Raw genomic sequence first — 20637 nt, forward strand, 5'->3', positions numbered from 1 at the left:
TGAACTTATTCTAATTTTGAGCTGACACAAATATCTTCATGTATCAGCTCATACTGAGATCAGTGTTAAGTTAATGGTGAAGAAGAAACCATTGCTCATTGCATCATGGGAAGCCCTAGCTGCCTTACCCTATTGCACCATCCAGGTCTTTATGTCTTTAAGACATTCCTGCAGTTTAACTCATTGGTGTGTGTTACCAGACTTCATGGACAGATAGAGCTGGGTGTCATCAGCATAGCAGTGTAAATGTATACTATGTCTTCTAATGATACTGCCTAAGGGAAGCATGTATAATGTAAACAGAATTGGTCCTAGCACTGAACCCTGTGGAACACCATAATTAACCTCAGTGTGTGAAGAGGACTCTCCATTTACATGCACAAACTGGAGTCTATTAGATAGATATGATACAAACCACTGCAGTGCAGTACGTGTAATACCTACAGCATGTTCTAATCGCTCTAATAGGATATTATGGTCAACAGTATCGAACAAATAAATAAAAGGAAGATTAGCAAAGATAGCTGGGTCAAGTGATGGCCCTTTAAGCAATGGTTCAATTGCTGCCAAAGGCTTGTGGTAGGTTGCCCAATAACAGATAGTTTGATCATATTTAAGACTGAAGCATTAATCAGCTGGAGAAAAAGAGACTAAATGAATATCAATGGTACTGAAAGTAGCTGTAGATAATATTACATCTGTGGGATGATTGTTGGTCATTTTTTCTCTAATGATTAAAATGTTATTTGTGAAGAAGTTCATGAAGTCATTACTAGTTAACGTTAAAGGGATGGTTGGTTCAACACAGCTCTGACTGTTTGTCAGCCTGGCTACAGTGCTGAAGAGAAACCTGGGGTTGTTCTTATTTTCTTCAATCAGTGATGAATAGTAAGATGTTCTGGCTTTGCGGAGGGCTTTCTTATAAAGCAGCAAACTATTTCTCCAGGCTAAATGATGATCTTCTAAATTTGTGACATGCCATTTCCTCTCCAGCTTACGAGTTATCTGCTTTAACAGTAGAAGGAGGGCTCATTTTAAAGTCTCCTGGAACCACAGCAGTAATTGCAAAGACAGAATTTCTTGGAGAAGTTAAGTGATTTTCAATTTTCAGTAAAATTTGACGAAACAATTATTTAAGATTAATTTTTATGGTTTTTATTAGTTTATTTGTTTTTATTAGTTATCGATGATTTAGATCATTTCATTACAGATGTGATGGCAAGCCACACATGGTAAGCTCCACACCTCGCCACCAGTTGATTCACTTTAGTTTACTTTGCAGTCACTACTTTAATATATTCTACTTATTGTTAAATATTGTTTCTTTATTAAATTTATTTATTTTTCCATCACACCTTCCAATGTTTATATGGTGTGCACACATATTAACACTGCAAGGTCAAAGTTCTGTTTTATGTTATATTAATACATCTTTCTTTGAGTTGTTGGGGTTTGGCTTCTCCTTCCTGTCTGGCAAAGGGCTGGGAGAGCTGAAGTACAACTGACAGCCTAATTGGATGAAACCACATGCTTCATTGCCTCAGGGGTGTTTCAAGTTTGTTTAATTGTTTTGTATTAGTTGGTTATATGGCAGCCATTTTGTTTTTCCCCGTGTGTGTCTTTTGGTTTAGCTAAGCCAGTATTTAAGTTCCCCCGTGCGTCATTTCAGGGGGTCAGTTTGTCTTTGTTATTCTGAGTTTAGTTTATTGAGTTGACCTCTTTTATTGGTCTGCCTGTTTAAGTTTTGGCTTTGTTAAATATATTTTCATATTTTGGGGTCAATAAAACCTCCTTTTTTGAATTAAACACCTGTGTTCTTTATGCTTTACTGCTTGGTCCCTGACACAGATCATAAAGTTAAAAAATGTTTTAAAAAACCTAGTCAGAGTGCAACAAATAACACAATAATTAACACATCTAAAAATGTAGTTACAGAAGAAGAGCATTATGAATTGTTAAAAATGAGCGACATTAGCTGTAGTAAAATAAAAGAAGAGCTCACTGTGAGCACAGACTGATTGATGAAACAGACGATTGCCTACAGCTTGCTAGAGAAACATAAAAACGCTTTTAATAATTACTATAAAAACAGAAAGAAGTCTATCATCTCATCCACATCTGCCTCTGATCACCAGGCCTGTAGTCATGAGCGTCCACACAACTCTGCCTCAGTCCACAGCTCCACCTCCTCAGCTCTGATCCTAACCATGTGCTGAATCATATCTGCTATTAATCTCTGTCTCTCTTCCACAGCATGTCTTTATCCTGTCTTCCTTCTCTCACCCCAACCAATCACAGCAGATGGCCCCGCCCCTCCCTGAGCCTGGCTCTGCTGGAGGTTTCTTCCTGTTAAAAGGGAGTTTTTCCTTCCCACTGTCACCAAACTGCTTGCTCATAGGGGGTCATATGATTGTTGGGTTTTCTCTGTATGTATTATTGTAAGGTCTACCTTACAATATAAAGCACCTTGAGGTGACTTGTGATTCGGTGCTGTATAAATATAAATTGAATTGAATCCTCAGGCTTGAAACCCATCTGGCTGCTCCACTCTGATTTCACTCTTTATTTGCTCAAACTAAATTTCCACACTCTGGACTCTGTTCAGTCCCCTCGCTGCTCCATACAGCCAGAAACCCGCCTGGTCTTCCATGCCATCGGTCACACACTCCTCGCTCTGCCCCAGCTCATAGCCCCATCCAGTAATTATTCATCTTTTTTATCTAGCTCTGCCTTGTGTTACAGCAGCCTTCACATCAAAATGTGTGTAAACAGTTGTGGACTGGACATAAAGCGATGATGAGGCAATCCTGATGTCTCTCATGGAGAAAAGGAAGAAAGTGAGTCTCTGGTTCATCTGATTCTCAGGAGAAGGTGGCAGCATTTCCTGGTGCGTTCCAGAACCTTTCGTACGTATTTGAGGATGCAAGTTTGACAGTTTGAGTGTTTGCTGGCAGAGTTGGGACCACATCTGAAGAGGCAGGGAGATGATTTCAAAGACAGCTAGGTGTAAGTCTGAGGTTAAATAGGACTATTTTACTGTCCATATCATTGGCTACTTGGTACGGTCTGGACACATGAGCAGCGGCCTGCGGTGCAAACTCTGACTGATTTCACACAAACCCCAAAATCAGACCACAAACTCACTGAAGCGCACAAAGGTGGTTCATCAGGGCAAAGGCACATGTTCTAGTTTTTCCTTTCACACACACACACACACACACACACACACACACACACACACACACACACACACACACACACACACACACACACACACACACACACAGCCTGTCTTTAAATCTCAGAGGAGCTGCTGTGTACTCTATATTTATTATCTGGGGTGGCACTGTTGATAGATGAGATACCTCCTCAATTACAAGGGCACAACATTGCCTTTCCAACCTGATAGGGTGAAAAACTGTCTCCTTTCTTCTTGCATTTTCTGTCCCACCATCCAGAAGGGTGATATACAACAATGTTGGGGGACACACATCTCCAACGCACGCTGTCTGCTCGTCACCATACAAAGGACGGACAGGAACAGGTCAGAGGGGACGGGCGGCATGGTACCTGGCGAGCAGCTCTATGCACAGCCACCACGTGTAAACAGAACAGAGGGAGCTGCACAGCTGCATTAATCTCCATCCAGCTGTAAGTGCGAAGCAGGGAGATTGAGAGGAGGCCGATGATACTGGCTTTTTGAAGGCAGACATCTTGGAAGCGTGATTTTGAGCAATGCTCCTACTGCCGGCCGGGGGAAGTCTGCGCATTTAAAATGGTTGTAAATTTGCATTAGGCTCAATCCATCATCATAGGATGGGTGAGAAGGAGGAGGGGGAGGACTCGCAGAGAAAAGCAGGAGGAGGAGGAGACTGTGCGACAGTCAGTGCTGAGGCTAGCCCTCTCTTCCTCTCTGACAGATTCCTGTTTAAGTGACTATGAATGCAACAGTTCCACAAATAATTTATCAGACCTGCACTGGCTCTGAACCCGACTCCCTCTCCGACTCGTCAACTACACACAGAGAAGCAGTGACCTGCAGGAAACACCATCATGGACCTTTACTCTGTTCACCTTGCTGAGGTGCTGTTTTATGGCTTATTATTAGAAATTCATATAAAGGGTTTTCTTTTAACATTTCTGTGTGCCAGTGTCCTCTCGTTACTCTCTGGCTCTCTTCCACAGTGTGTCTGTGTCCAGTCTTCCTCCACTCAACCCCAGCTGTTTGGACTCTTGTCATTGTGTCTTGGCCCGTGTGGCCATCAGGCCGAGTGGACTCAAAATGCAGATTCAACACACGGAGGCCTGGAGAGTGACGTGAATGATTTTTATTCACAGTGACGTGAAACTTGACATAAACAACTGAACATGAGTGAAAGGTGCAGGGACTATTTACAGGGACGTGGGTGAAAGGGCTACACACACACAACAGTGCAGGCAACAGTAGGCTTGAAAATGTGTAACCGGGAGCAAACTCTACACGTGAACCTGAGCTATGATCTGTGGCTATGAAACACAGGTTACATGAACTTGAGGGAAATGTCAAGAGTGAATTTCATAAACGTGGATGATATGATTACAGAGCTCCTGCGGTGAGTACATGGAGCTGTCAATGAGAACGACAGAGGAGAGTCACAGTGAGGCCACACTCAGGTTTTGCTGATATTGTCCCACTGAGTTTTTCCTCACAGCCTACTTGTTTGCAGGTGGAGGTGTGTGAAGGGGGAAAGGCAAGGCTGAGCAGTTCCAGGTGAGTTAAGGAGGTGACCCGGTTCCAAAAGTCCAGGTGAGGCAGGCAGGTGATAATGAAAATGGAGTCTGTGCTGGAGCCGATGTGGCGTAGGTATTTGAAAGAAGACCAGCGACCACGTTGTGGATTGCTGCGAGCGACAGGTGAGTGCGATCCGTGGGATTGAGCGGGGTAGGAGATAGCGCTGGTCTTACTGCCGAGGTAACGAGCTGCAGGTGCGGCTACAGAGAGGAAAAGAGATCAGCCCCGCCCAGAGGAGGAGACTCGTAGCTGCCAGAAAAATACTGCCACTCACCTGGACCGTGACGCATTGCTTAGTTTACCGTGTATGTTTCCTGTTTTAGTGTGATAGTCTTTTGTCCTGTGTGCGTTATGTCTAGTTCTACTTTCTCTGTGTCATTAGTTAGATTATTTCCAGCCGTGTTCCCACCTGTTTAAGCCCTCAGTGTCTCTTGGTTCCTTGTCTCGTCTCGTGTGTGTTTCCTGTTTATTTCAGTCTCTGTAACGAACCAAACCAGCCTGCGAGTCCTGCATTCGGGTCCTGCCTTCCTACTCCACGTTGTCCTGAATGTCACACCAACCAGTCACAGCAGATGGCCGCTCCTCACTGAGCATGATTCAGCAGGAGGTTTTTTCCTCTTGTCAAAAGGGAGTTTTTCCTTTCCACTGTCGCCAAGTGCTTGTTCATACAGATTTCTCTGTGTTATTGTACGGTCTTTACATTACAGTATAAAACAGCTTGAGGCGACTGTTGTTGTGGTTTGTTGCTATATTAATAAAACTGAACTGAATTTTAATGTAACTGAGTCAGTGGTGATAAGCCGAGGGATTCCATGTCGTTAGTAAGGATGTGCAGCACAGTGTTTGTGCGATGGTGCAGCAGCGGGTCATTTATCAGGGGCAATGTTACCAAAAACCACCATCTCTTTTTCTAACTAAGCAGCTGTTAGTGCCCTATCCCAACCAGCCAGTGACAGAAAGTGGCTACCACCCTAACCACCACCACCAGCGTTTGACTCCACGCTGTGTGGGTCTGTGAAGCTGCATGAGTAACACACACTCACAGTAACAGTGTGTTAACCTGAGGTGTATATCCATCAGCAGCTCCACTCAACTGATGTCCTCCGTGTTGGTGGGTAAACATGCTAAATAATATCATCTGGTGAAAACAAAGCATAATGGACGTCAGCTGTACAGCAACACACACACACACACACACACACACACACACACACACACACACACACACACACACACACACACACACACGCGCACACACACACACACACACACACACACACACACACACACACACACACACACGCGCACACACACACACACACACACGCGCACACACACACACACACACACACACACACACACACACACACACTATCAAACGAAGAAGTGCAACATTTTTTATGAGATAAAAGAAGTTTAATAACACATTCATGTATAAAATATTGATTCTACTGCAACAGCCATCAGCTGATTGATTTATCACAGTTTGATGATCAGCACAGACGTCATGGCTGTGTGTGAACTCCTCGACACGAGCCTCCACCCTGCCTGTACGTCAAATAATGAGCTAATGTAACAGAAAACATGCTGGAGTGTTTCTGTTGGTCTCTCTCTCTCTCTCTCTCACACACACACACACGCACACACCAACAAACTGCTGAAGGACGTTTTGTTTGGGATGGAGTCATTGGTGAGGGGTGAGGCTGCGATGATGATGATGGTGGTGGTGATTGGGGGGGGGGGCTTTGGTTTCGTGAGGCCAAATCAATTAGCACATCAAGGAGGCCCTCACCTCCTCCACACCTGATCGCCGTGATGACATATCTAACACAGCAGGAGGATAACAGGAAATAGAAGTGAACCCTGATGATGTCAGAGAGTACTGATGATGTTTGCTCAGTTAATACTTGAGACCATACGGCGATATGAAGAGGAGAGAGGAAGCTGAGGGGACGAGAAGGCCTTAAGCAATGACTTCAGAGGGCATGGTGGAAATGGGGAAAGCGTTCATTCATCATTATTGTCAGGGGCTTTGGCAAATGATAACAATTTGTCTTCATCCCTATTTTTAGACAATGAGGCACAACAGCCATTTTGTCCAGATGGAAGGAGGCCTGTGTGAGCAATATGCTGCATTTTACAGAGTATTCCTTAATTAGGCGTGTGTGACTATTATTTTAAACTTGCCTGGACTTCAGTGACATATTTAGATGTATGGATCTGTATGTAGGCCACGGCTTCTCTTTAGGAGCATATTTATAAAACGTGCATATTTAAGATTGAACTGTGCCGTCAGTCACCTCAAGCACAGCAGATCAGCAAGTGTGAGTTAAAACAATATTTTACATAATAATACTTAAAGTAATGAAGTCTCTGGGGCAAAGTGACAAAAGCAGGAACATGTTGAGGCTTTATTAAGAGACTTTATTAAAAGTCAGTGCTATGTGAAGTTGTGATATGTGTGTCCCTGCTGAGCTGGAGCGAGGTCATGCTGTGAACCGCAAACAATGAAGATAAATTGGAGCTGCACGTATGGAGGAGGTGTAGGTGACAGCCAGCATTCGGTGAGACCCCGACCGGTTATTGTCAGGCTGCAGCATAAACGCTCACTGTTAAGTGACCTGTCCGGAGAAGCTATGGGAAAGCTGCAATTAAATCACGAGAATCTGTGCTACACTGATACATCGCCGCTGCTCCTCCTCACATGGTTATGCTTTTGCTACCGAAATGACCTTTCATCCTTTCTTCTTTAGGCCCATAAGCCCTTTACGACTCACGGTACCCTTGGTGCTTTGCACCCATGTTTGTGTTGACCTCAGCATGAGTCTTGCAGTTTTGCTGGATTGTCCTGTACCATGGTTCAAGCCTGAGGCCCGATCGCCCTCCTCTTCTCTCGTATTCCTGTTTCTGACATCTTGATGCATGCTCAATCATCCAGGTAAGGAAAACGTTGAGTTTGTTCATCTGGACACGCTACGTAATTTCTCTAACATTTTCCTTTCAGCTTGTTTTGTTTCAAACTGTTTTCCCGCCATCCTTATTTTAACTTTAATGTCATTTGGGTTTTTTTGAATTGCTGTTGGATTTATTTGATTTAATGAATCCAGGACTCTGTGACCTCTAAATGCAAGACTTCTTCATGGAGTTTGATCGACTGGTCGCTTTTACTGTTCCGTTCCAGGTCAAACTGCTACAGACTGTAGATTTCTTTAATTTGAGAGTGAAGGCCAACCTATGCTCCTCTGACAAATCTCCAGCTGAACAAACTTCTCTAACGCTCCGCCCCATATGAAGCAGTTCACTCGTTACATATGACTGCCTCAATGAAGATCGGTCTCTAGTGAAAATACCTGTCTCCAGCTGCCTAGGTAACCCTCCAGTACAGCATCCCTAAGCTTCAGATAACTCCACCCATTTCAAAACCTGAAGAAATCTTCTATGGCCCACCTCAGCCTTTCATCACAGCTCAGATCATTGATCTGACACTTGAGGTTGAATCTCCAGTAAGACCTTACCTCCACCTGCCCCCTATTTCCACCTGCTGAGCTGCTGTGTGGCTGCAGCTCAGGACGTAGAGCAGGTTGGTGGTTCCATCCCTGACACTAACCCTAAGTTTCTCCCTGATGCATAGCAGTGTGAATGTGTGTAACTGTTAGATAGATGGGGTTAGGCTAATCCCTAACCCTTAAGAGTAGAAAAGAATCAAGACGACTCTAAGCAGGTTCGAAAATAATTCATGAAGTATGAATGATGTTTTGATTTCTTTTTTGCTTTTATTGTGACAGGAGCAGACAAGAGAGATACATGAGTGTGTTGTGGCTGATCTTCACCCTGTCGTGTGTGGATCACTACCATTGTAACTTGTAACTTCAGTCAAGTCGAGGTCATTTCATGTCCAGCCCCGCCCACTTCACGTTGTTGGCCGTCACAGTTTCATGTTGCTGAATTTCATTCAATTCGATGGTCTCCAAACACCACAGAAAAAGAGAAAACAGATGAAACATTAGGTGATAGTATTTGTTGTCTTTCTCCATCCTAATTATTGAACATGAATCCATGCTCCCTCTGCGCCATAAGAGTGACACATCCTCTCCTTCCTCCTCTCCATGCTCAGACATCGGCCCTGATCGCCCTCACCAGTAATTTATAACGCCTTCGCTGTAGTCGCCTATTCCAGGGATGTACCAGAGCCTCTTAAGACCACATCGATTTTTATTTGATTAAATGTCCTGCTGGTTTGCAACAAATTAGCAGGAGTTTAATCAAATCACAATCAATATCTACTTAATAATCCTCCAACACACACCTCGCTCAGACTGAGCTAAAATCCACCAGTAAATAAGGAGGAACTGAGTGACCGACTGTGCATGGATGTTAAATAAACTCGAGTCGGGCTGCACTGCAGGTTTTGTTGTGTTTGGAAAGTAAATGGTCTAAAAAGATTGTAGACTAGATTCTTTTAGGTTTAAGCTGTTTGTTTTCACAGAGATCAGGATAAATGTGAAAATAACGTGGTTGGTCAGTAAAGCTGATTCTGATATAAGACAAAGCTGAACTCTGCATGTGGCTGCAGAGAAGCTGAAATATCAAAGTTTTTCCACATATTCACGCTGTGGCAGATCTCCACCATTAGAGAAGTTTAACAAAGATCAACGCCACAGATTTAGTTGTAAAAATGTTCAACTCAAGGCTCCGCAGGCCAAATCTGGCCCTTCAATAATCCCACCTATCAGTTTATGTTCATTTAGTCTCATGTAGTCTCATGGTGAAGTTGCTGATAGTCTTGTAGCCCATTTCAGGTTTATGCAGGTTTACAAACCCTGACACCTTTGACAGACTCACCCATGGTTGAAGAAACGGAAATAATTTTGTGATAGCCTGGTGAATTTGAACAGTCTCTAATTTTTATATTAGTTTGATGGAGAGAGACAGAATCTCAACCAAAATCCAGAAAAACATTACATAAAAGTTATTTGCATGTCATTGAGGGAAATAAGTGTTTGAGCCCCATAAAAGCACAATTTAGGACTTGGTGGAGAAACCTTGTTGGCGAGCACAGCAGGAAGAAACTTGTGGCTGGCTAGTTGGTCACCAGCTTTGCACACATCTCAGGAGGATTTCTAGTCCACTCCTCTTTACGGAAACTATAAATCCTTTAGGTTTCTTGGTTGCTACTTGGCATCTCAATCCTCAGCTCCCCCCACAGATTTTCTGTAGGACAGTCTCCAGAACACTGTCCTACAGAAAATCTGTGGGGGGGGGGGGGGGGGGGGGCACATTAAGGTCACTCTGTGACACATTAAGGTCACAGATGTGTGTCTTCAATCGCCTCCCCTTTGTTGCCATGGGATATGGTTTGGGTCACTGTTATGCTGGAAGACCCACACCTGACCGTTCTTCAATGTTCAGGCTGAGGGATTATTTTGTGCACCTGGGCCTGTCCATTGGTCCTTCAGTGTGGTGCAGGCGTCCTGTACACTCAGCAGAAAGAAAGCCCAAAGCATAAAGTTTCCACCTCTGTGCCTTACTGTGGGGATGCTTTTCTTTGGGTCATACTCAGCATTTCTCTTCCTCAAAACACGGCAGGTCGAGCTGATCTGACCACAGCACTTTCTCTGAAGCCTTCTCTGAATGTTCTTCAGATGGGCCTGTCTTCTTGAAGATTTCCATCCATTATAGTGTTCTTGGTGACACTGCCTTCAGATCAAGCTCTTCCCATGTAGTTTTGGACTGATCCACCACCTTTCTCACGATCATCCTCACCCCATCTTGCACAGAGCTCCAGACTGATGGCCACTGATGGTGATTTTATATTTCTTACATGTCTGAATAGTTGCACTGTTACACTTATAACCTTCTCACCGAGCTTCTTGCTGATGGCCCAAGTGAAGTGTGAAGTGAAGTGCATGCATAAGTTGACTCAGTATAAGTGCATCACAAACACAGTATTAAATATTTTACACAATCATTGTAACAGTCACATCTTCCTTTATGTTTTTGGACATTTTAAATAAAGTCAGATAAACTATTTGTGCCCTGCTTTCTTCTCCAATGTCATAGCAGCTCATAAACCACCTTTGTCTCTAAACACCATTTATCATAATGCTGTATTTCAGTAATGAAACTTCAATGCCATTAATTAAATGGGCATGGTTCATTCCCAGCACTCTTAATGGAAACAGAGAACACTGATAGAACAATCGACAGAAATTATAATTCTGTTTAAATATGATTTCAGCTCCTGTTTTATTCTAATTACAGAGCAATCATGTGACGTAATGGGCATTTATCAAATTTGTCACATTTGCAGGCGTCCTGGTAATCAGCTCACCCTGACCTGCCGCTGCAGATGAGGAATAAAAGGGGAGCTGCATTGATGTGCAGATTACAGAGCAGGTTCAGTATTGTGCAATCTGCCCAGATTAAAGGCCATTGTAACCATTTTTAAATGCTTTAAAGTAACTAGAATCATTTTAAGGTTATTGTCACGTTTTTCAGGGAACCCTTTTAAGTGTGAAACCGGTCCTAGAACCGATGCCCCAACGTGACTCATTTATTGAGCCTGATGAGAAACATAATCACTGCCTCCATCATGTCCACAGACAGAATGCGTGAAGGTCAGTGTGTGGGCAGTGCCCCGTCACACTGTGATAATTAATAAAATAATTAATTATAGTATCATTCTAATTAATAATATACATCAGAACTTCAGGACAGTTATATAAATAAATAAATATATAATCAGAGAGTGAAATACTGTTTTTTTTTAAACTGTACAGTCAGTTTCTCTTTCAAATTAATGTGACTCTTGCAGTCGCTATTCAAAGGTTAACGCCTGTCCATGGATCACACACACTGACGTGCAGACTTACATATTTGGTGTGACGTATCCTTATCAATGTTCGGATTAAGGATCATTACAAATTATGCCTCTTGAAAAATGTCTTGAAATGGACTTCAATCCTGTTGTGTGTGTGTTGATGCTGAGACAGCAGTGTAAAAAAATCACCTCAAAAATCATATTTGTTATTTACCATTTTTAATAAGAAAAGGTTTAAAAATTCTAAATAAATCCTCTGCTGAACACTTCAGCTATTTAAAGGTCCTGACATGTTGGGCTGATAATAGACATGGGCAACACTGATGACACGTGTAATGTCAGATGCCACTGACTCATCAAAAATGAGCAAAAAGAAGGCTTGAAATAATTTTTCAGGTTTTATATTTTATATCCTGAAAGGCTAACAGTGAGTGTAGCTTTATAAAAATAAATGCACAGATCTTAATTTAAAATGTGTGGATGTTCAACCCATCCTTCACCTCTGTCTCAGTGACGAGCCTCAGACGTGACACTTGGATTTAAAATGAGGAAGAAGGCTTTCCTGCTGCTGTTTTGCTCCGTATCATTTTTCTTTCCTTGCCAACAGAAAAAGGCAACCTCAATTTGTGTCAAGTGTCCCTTTAAGACGTTGAGACTAAAGCTCTAAAGTGGCGTCTGTCAAGGGGGCCTGATGCCCTCGGGCCCCCCACTAACATCTGAGAGCTACCGTGGTGTTGCTCAGTATCATCTCCTATCGCATCACGTCAGTGAGAGCAGACGGGCAGCCTTCACAGAGCTGACAGCACCGATTCACATCAGCTGAGCTTCATCCACATCCGGCCTCGATCGAAGTTGACTCCGTGCCTTTTTGAGCCCAAACGTGGATATCCAATCCAATGTGTGTCACACGAGTACCGAGGGGGGACGAGACACTGATGTCTGGCAGTTTATGATAAAGACAGGATGATGCTACAGACACGAAAAACTCTGATGTTTGATCTGTTGCACAGAAAACGGAGAGAAAAAAAGAAAGAAAAGAAAAGTCAGCCACTAATCTGATGCAGCGCTGAGCGGGAATACCATCAATCATCACCAATCCGTTTTCATGTTTACCTGCACGGGGAAAAACTAAGCTGCTGTACCTGACTCTGATTAAGCCTAAAACAATCCCAAAATGTCAAAAATTAGAAGATTAAGTAAAGCAGAAATTCTTTAAATGTATTTTCTGTTTCCAAAGCTTGCTTTAATCAAAAGTATAAGAAGAGAAGAGATGATTACAGATTCAGTCAGAGCTCCAGTCTGAAGTCAAACCAATAACAAGGGTTTCTTTCATGTCAGCAATTATTTTCAGAGGTAGAAAGCTTCAGACAGTAAAAGAAATGGTGGAAGGTGATGCTCATCATGCAAACTCGTAGATCTAAATCTGTGAAGTGTTTGATTTGAGCCAAAGAGGAGCAGACAGGAACTGTGTCAGAGATTTTTAACGTCACACCGACACCAGTGACGAAACCTCGAGAACGCCCGAACACATCTCTGTCTTTTTCAGGTCCATAGTTTGGTTCCTGGACTCTGCTGAAGCAGTGCTGCATGACTCACAGTGCCAAATAATCCTTTTTTACCAGCCCCTCCTCTGTTGTAGCTCCTCTTCCCTTAAGACAACCTTCCTATGATTGGCAGCCACTTGTGGTAAATGGACTGATTCTGATATAGCGCGTTTCTACCCCCACCCATACTCTGATCAGGGATCCTAAATGTACACTGAGATCATTATTAGAAACTCTGAGAATATTTAATGTGAACGCCCACCACAGGAACAGGAGAAATATGGCAGAAAGTCAAGAGAAACACCAAAGGTCCACTTTAGGAACATCGACAGCAGGACTTTGAGCTGATTCATGAATCATTAGTCTCAGGGCTGAGGAAGTTAAAGAAGTCCAGATGTTTCACAAGGTGTCCAAGCTAAACTGCATGGAGTCCCTGTCTCGTGTTATTCAGGTAACATCAACTGCTGGTCTGTTTGTGAGGCATCTGTTTACATGTGCTCTCTGTATCTCTGTCCCCTCTCCCCCCCATTTTCCCTCATAAATAAATAAAGTGAAGATTTATTGAAGCAAGAGCAGGTCACATTTCAGGCCTCAGAGGCAGGCAAATAAGAGACTTCCTTTACCAAACTTCCAAACTCTGAAGCAAAGGAAAACAAAATATGCTACTGGAAAAGTCCAGCTAAGAGTCGACCACCAGGAAAATGAGAGAGCTGACTCCAAAAAGCACAAGACAATAACGAGACGTGGGTGAAATAACTGAGATACATAATGCAATTGAGCCAAAAAGAGGGAAACAAAGACTGGAAGTAAAACTGGTGGCCCCAAAAACTTACCAAAATAAAACAGGAAGCGACAACAGTGGGTGACCAGTAAGAGACAAAAACATCAGAGACGTGGGAATATAAAATAGATTAGAGGGCATTAGAGGGACAAAAACAGGCAGTAAAACAGAGTCCAGTTTCTAAACTATGAGGGCCAGAAGCTTCAAATCGTTCACCATGAACTCATTTCGCGAGCTTGTAGTTGCCATATGAGCATTAAAGGGTCAGTTAACCACTGCCAGCATTAACCTTCCTCTTAGCACGTCAGCTGTGCGTCACTCAGAAGTCTGCTAATTCACCAGAGTTGCCTCTTTAATCCTCCATGGAGATGGACAGCTCCCAGCGATGACTCGAGGACCCGGGGTGGCAGCTCAGCTCGGCCTGAATTAAGGAGCCCTTCAGATCTGCTGATAAACTGTCAGCCGAGAGTCAGTCTGACTGTCAGCGCCTGTTTGTAATGCACCGAGTACATTCATCCCAATATCTGCTCCTCCGTCCTCCCAGCAGCTGAGACCAAACAGTCAGCATGTGAGTGTGCCTGCGAGCATGTCTGCGTCCATCACAACAGCCTGGGGCGATAAAAGTAAGGGCACAAAACATTTTATCTCGTGATCACAAGAAGCAACTAAAACCTGCTTGTAAAACTGAGAAAGGAAGAATTAGAGAGCTCTGTAAGAGGCTGTAAATATGGACCAAGTCACAGTGACATTACCTGAAGTTTCAAACTTTTGCCATGTTTCTAGCGAGGGTGGGACCTGACTTGTCAATCAGAGTGTAGCCCTGCCCCAAATACTCCCCTGAAATGCACAGCGAGCTGCCACAAATTAGCTCTCTTACTACCTGGCTAAATCACCATGATAACGAATTCTGATCACCTGGATGGGAGCAGGTAATATTCAAAGTTTCAGTTTAAAATCATCTGAAGTGCCACGTTTTCACAGATTGTTTTATATACAGCATCTTTTAAGTGTGATATAGCTTCTCTGATATAGGAATATGTTTATATAGGTGGCACGGGGTGTGGTTTGTGGATCAGCTGCCGAGGAGGGGTGGAGCAGTGGGTCCAGGGGTGTTGTTGGGAGCTTGACCAAAACAGCTGATCTCCATCATCAAAATAAATATTTATTTTACATTTCAGGCTGTGCCAGACGCTCACCCTTGGGCACCCTCCCTGGGCCTGGCTCCAGGGCAGGGCCCCGGTAACCCTATCCCAGGCAGGGTAAACTGTTCCTTTGATCTTATACACATAGGGTCCTCTGAATCCCTCTTTGTCCAGTCCGTCACCCAGGACCAATTTGCCATGGGAGACCCTTCCAGGGGACACACAATCCCCTCCACCACAATAAGGTAGCCATTCATAGAGGGGGCACCTGGGGATTTTGTTGTCTTACTGGGAAATGTTAACGCTCATGTGGGCAACGACAGTGAGACCTGGAGGGGCGTGATTGGGAAGAACGGGCTCCCGGCTCTGAACCTGAGCGGTGTTTTGTTGTTGTTGGACTTCTGTGGAAACCACAGTTTGGCTATAATGAACACCATGTTCGAACATAAGGGTGTCCATAAGTGCAATAGGCACCAGGACACCCTAGGGCACAGGTCGATGATTGATTTTGTAATCGTATCACCAGACCTGCGGCCATATGTTCTGCACACTCGGGTGAGGAGAGGGGCTGAGCTGTCAACTGATCACCACCTGGTGGTGAGTTGGCAGAGAAGGATGCTGGACAGACCTGGTGCACCCTCACTAAACGTATAGTGAGGGTGCACAGGGAATGCTGGTAGAGGCCCCCGGTCTGTGAGATCTTCAACTCACACCTCCAGCTTCAACAGCATTGTGAGGGAGACTGGGGACATTGAGTCTCAATGGACCATGTTCAGCTCCTCCATTGCCAAAGCCGCTGCACTGGGGTGTGGATGCAAGGTGGTTGGTGCCTGTCGTGGTGGTAACCCCTGAACCAAGTGGTAGACACCAGAGGTAAAGGGAGCCACCAGGCTGAGGAAGGTGTCCTGTCGGGCTTGGTTAGCCTGTGGGACTATGGAGGCAGACTATAAGTACTGACAGGCTAAGCGGAACGTGGTTCAGGCAGTGGCTGAAGCAAAAACTTGTGTGTGGAAGGAATTCAGAGAGGTCTGTCCTGAGTTCCTGAAGGCTCTGGATGATGTAGGGCTGTCCTGGTTGACACGCCTTTACAATGTTGCATGGAGATCAGGGGCATTACCTCTGGATTGGCAGGCTGGGGTGGTAAATGGACTGATTCTTATATATCGCTTTTCTACTCTCCCGGAGTACTCAAAGCTCTCTATACAACATGCCACAGTCACCCAATCACACCCATTCTCACAAGCACTTTCTCTACACTGAGTGCTTTCTAACTACATTCACACACATTCCCACTCTGCATCGGAGAGCAACTTGGGGTTAGTATCTTGCCCAAGGATACTTGACATGCAGACTGGAGGAGCCAGGGATCAAACCACCAACCTTTCGATCAGTAAATGACCTGCTCTACCTCCTGTGCTACAGCCACCCCAAATGGTTCCCATCTTAAAGAAGGGGGGGGGGGGGGGGGGGGGGGGGGGCGGAGGGTGTGTTCCAACTATAGGGAATCACAATCCTTTGGGAAAGTCTATCCCAGGGTGAAAGTTAAGGAAAGGAGAATCCATCCAGTAGTCTAACCTAGGATACAGGAGAAACAAAATGGCTTTCGTCCTGGTCGTGGAACATTGGACCAGCTCTTTATCCTCTCTAGGATACTTGAAGGTGCATGGGAGTTTGCCCAACCAGTCTACATGTGTTTTGTGGACGTGGAGAAGGGATTCGATTGTGTCCCTTGGAGGGTCCTGTGGGAGGTGCCTCGGGAGTATGGGGTGTTTGGCCCATTGCTACGGGTCAGTCGATCCTTATACAACCGTTACAAGAGCTTGGTCCGCATAGCCAGCAATAATTTGGACTCATTTCTGGTAGGTGATGGACTCCACCAGGGCTGCCCCTTGTCACCAGTTCTGTTCTAATTGTTATGGGCAAAATTTCTAGGCATGGCCAAGTGGCGGAAGGCTTTCACTTGGGTGGTCTCAGAATCTTATGTGGTTCTGTTGGCTTAATCGGGTGATGCCCTCCCAGCTCTCACTGCAGTGGTTTGCAGCTGAGTCTGATGCGGCGGGAATGAGAATCAGCGCCTCCAAATCTGAAGCCATGGTCCTCAGCTGGAAAAGGGTGGAGTGCCCACTACAGGTCAGGGACGAGTTCCTGTCCCAAGTGGTGGAGTTTAAGTATCGCAGGGTCTTGTTCACAAGTGACGGGAGAAGGGAACAAGAGATCGACAGACAGATTGGTGCTGCGGCTGCAGTGATGTGGATGCTGTAGCGTTCCGTCGTGGTGAAGAGAGAGCTGAGTGTAAAAGCGAAGCTCTCGATTTACCAGTCGATCTACATCACTACTTTGACCTATCATCACTGGAGAAATTATATCTCTCGGCTGGCCTGGGAACGCCTTGGTGTTCCCCTGGACAAGCTGGTGGAGGTGGCCGGGAAGAAGGAGGTCTGGGCTTCTCTGCTTAGGCTGCTGCCCCCACAACCTGGCCCCGGATAGGCAGAAGAAGATGGATATACATGTTATAATCTCTATTCTTTGTTCCTCTGATAACGTGCTCAATTCGTTTTTTTTTTTATGTGGAATCAGATGCCAGGACTCAATAAAATGCCTCATTTTATGTGAGTGTGCTCAGAAAGCGTGAGTTAATAAAGAAAGCTAAGAAAAGGTAAATACTGAAAACAGACACACACAATTAATGGAAAAACCTCACAAGAGGGTGTGAGAATTTGTCTAGCCAGCTAATGCAAATAAAGCCTGGTTATACCTCTTAGCTAGAACTAATGGCCACAGGTGAAAACAGTCAGGGCAGGGCAATTACAAAGCAGCAAAAACTGGCAAGGGCATGGAATACAAAAACAAAAAGTGTTAAAGCGTTACAAAAATAAAACAGACAAAGACACTATTTATTTACAGCTGTGATCGGAAGTTTCCATCCAGTCATCATCGGCGTGAATGTCGGGAATGATTTTTGAATTTTAATCATTTCTTTGAACTGTTCTTTCCAAGGAATCTTTCCACTCTTGGCAGAATTGGTAGAGTTCATTTAATTCGGTTAGTTTCCTGGCACGGACCTGACTTTTAAATGTCCACAAATTATCAACAGGGTTGAGGTCAAAGCTTTGGGAAGGCCATTCTTAAACCATTTAACTTTCCCTCAGAAGGTGTTTGGCTTGGGCAAACGTTGGGCAGCTGCAAGTTTTAAGGTAAAGCTTGAAGGTCATGATTTTGGAGCAGGGGCTTCTTTCTTGGTCAGCACCCCACAGTCCATGGAAATGTAAAACTGGCTTTACTGTGGGCGATGATGTCTACTGTTTGGTTTAATAGGAACAATGAACAGAACTTAGAGGAGACAAACAAATGAAAGTGTCCATCCTATCGTGCTAGTGTCAGTCCAAACCAATACCAACATAGGTGTCAATACTATTGATAACTGGATTGATCTGCCAGCTCAGAGTGAATAAATAAAGACTTGCTCCTATAAAAAGGAGCCTTCATGTAGTCTCGAGGGCGTATGGGGAGCTCTTTATATGAGCTACTGCTGAGACCATAACTCACAGATCCAGCTTTACAAATCATCTCCATTCTAATGCAAAGGTAACATTTGCCTTTATACATCTGCCTTTTCCCTGATCTTATTGGAAGCTCAGGCTGCTCACATCATTGTGAAGACATATAGGTTAATGTCTTTGTGGTATTTTAGAAAAAGGCCAGCCCGAGTGCCCCTCTGCCCGCCATGAATAACTCAAATTTCAACTCACTGCACAGTCCACTGCTTGTGGACAATACAAGGATCAGAGACGTTTGATTGATTATATATTTATTCAAACAGGAAGTAAAACTCTTAAGATTAAGAACCCGTTTTGCATGTTGTGGGCCGAAGCAGCCAGAATTAACCTGCATGTTTGGGATGACAAACAGAGCTCCCCTGGTATAAAGCAAAGGCCACCGTGTCTACACCAATGGGTTCAGATTCTCACTGGGTTTATTGCAACAGTGTGCCTCTCCCTATTAGCTCCCAGTGGATTCAGATTTCATTAAACACATCTGAAAGATTCTGCAGTTTCACATCTTCTGGTGGGTCCTTTTTTATAAATTTGCTTTAGTGTGGTGTCATTAATTCCATTATGCTCTTTCCTTCAGTATTTCTCTATTATAACTGATTTATTGCTTTACTTTTATCAGTATTAATTACGTTCACAGTTTGTTTTCTTCTGTAATGTGTCCATTCTAAAAATGTATTGTTACTATTATTATTATTATTATTATTATTATTAAGCTCTGGAGTATTGGGAGCTTTATGTGTCACTCTGCACTTAAATTTCTTTGTTTCCTCACCAAGTGTCCAAACTGTGAAGTTTGTGCTGATGATGCGTCACATGTGACAGCCTCTGCATCCTTGCATTCGTTGCATTAACCCCCTCAGCTCAGCTGCCCCTCTGTGACATGTTTCTTCTTCTGCAGCCAGTCTCTCCCCATCTCATCTTTCCTGTTGCTGCCTTTAATGAAGCCTCCTGCCCTCTTTAAGTCCCTCTGCATTTGACAGTAATGTGACACAGTAATACCCAGTGATGCGCCCTCCACAGCACTAATGAATAATGTACATGTGCTGCCTTATAAACATAATACATTAGTTAGAAGAAGGAGGCGTGTGTTTATGTGGCTCCTCTTTCATGAATTAAATATGAATACATGCACATTTGTCCCACTGTGAGTGACACTAAAGGTAAAAATAAATAGGTTATCATTGAATAATTGACTGGGGGCTGGAGGCGTTCATGTCCATTTGGTGGTGTCGCTCTGTGCAGATTAAGAGGAGTGTTACAGGCAGTGCTAATAGGCTAAGCAGTGTTTTCCCGGGCATAACACTCAGTGTGTGAAGAAGAAAGTCCAGCACGATGCTGAGTGGCACTCTGAATCAGCCTCACCGGGACTCGGCCTTCACGTCATATTTGTAAGGTTCATTTCAGTCTGAGTATGTGTGTCCTCTGCGCGCACACACACACACAGACACACACACACACAGACACACACAGACACACACACACACACACACACACACACACACACACACACACACACACACACACACACACACACACACACACAGTGCAGTGAGTTTATCCTTTGCTGTGTGACCATTGTAAAGAAGCTGCCACTCACTGCACAGCAGCTTGTAAATCTGCAGGAAGTAAAAGGAACCAATTACTTTTAGATCTGCGTCCGTCTAATCAGCGCCAGGACTCACATAAACTCTCACCTTCAGGACCTCCATCAGCTCCTTCGTGTGCACGCGTGTGTCTGCGTGTGTATGTCTGTGTGTCTGTGCGTGTGTGTGTGTTGAACATGACCGTGATGCCCTCCTGTCTCAGGAACTTAAGGCTCAGCATTAATTATGCGTGAGTCTGTTTCCAGTATTTAACATAAACTTTAAAGACGACAATAAAAACTTTATTTCTGACATAAAAAATCAACATTTTGGGAAATCCTTTTTGTCACAGCAGTTGGAATGTTGGTGAAATAATAATAATTATCATTTGATTCAAGATGGCGCCGCGGATGGCAGCCTCGGTACTGCGCTCTCTCGCACT

This window comes from Pelmatolapia mariae, linkage group LG1 (genome assembly GCF_036321145.2).
Source record: "Pelmatolapia mariae isolate MD_Pm_ZW linkage group LG1, Pm_UMD_F_2, whole genome shotgun sequence".
NCBI lineage: Eukaryota > Metazoa > Chordata > Actinopteri > Cichliformes > Cichlidae > Pelmatolapia > Pelmatolapia mariae.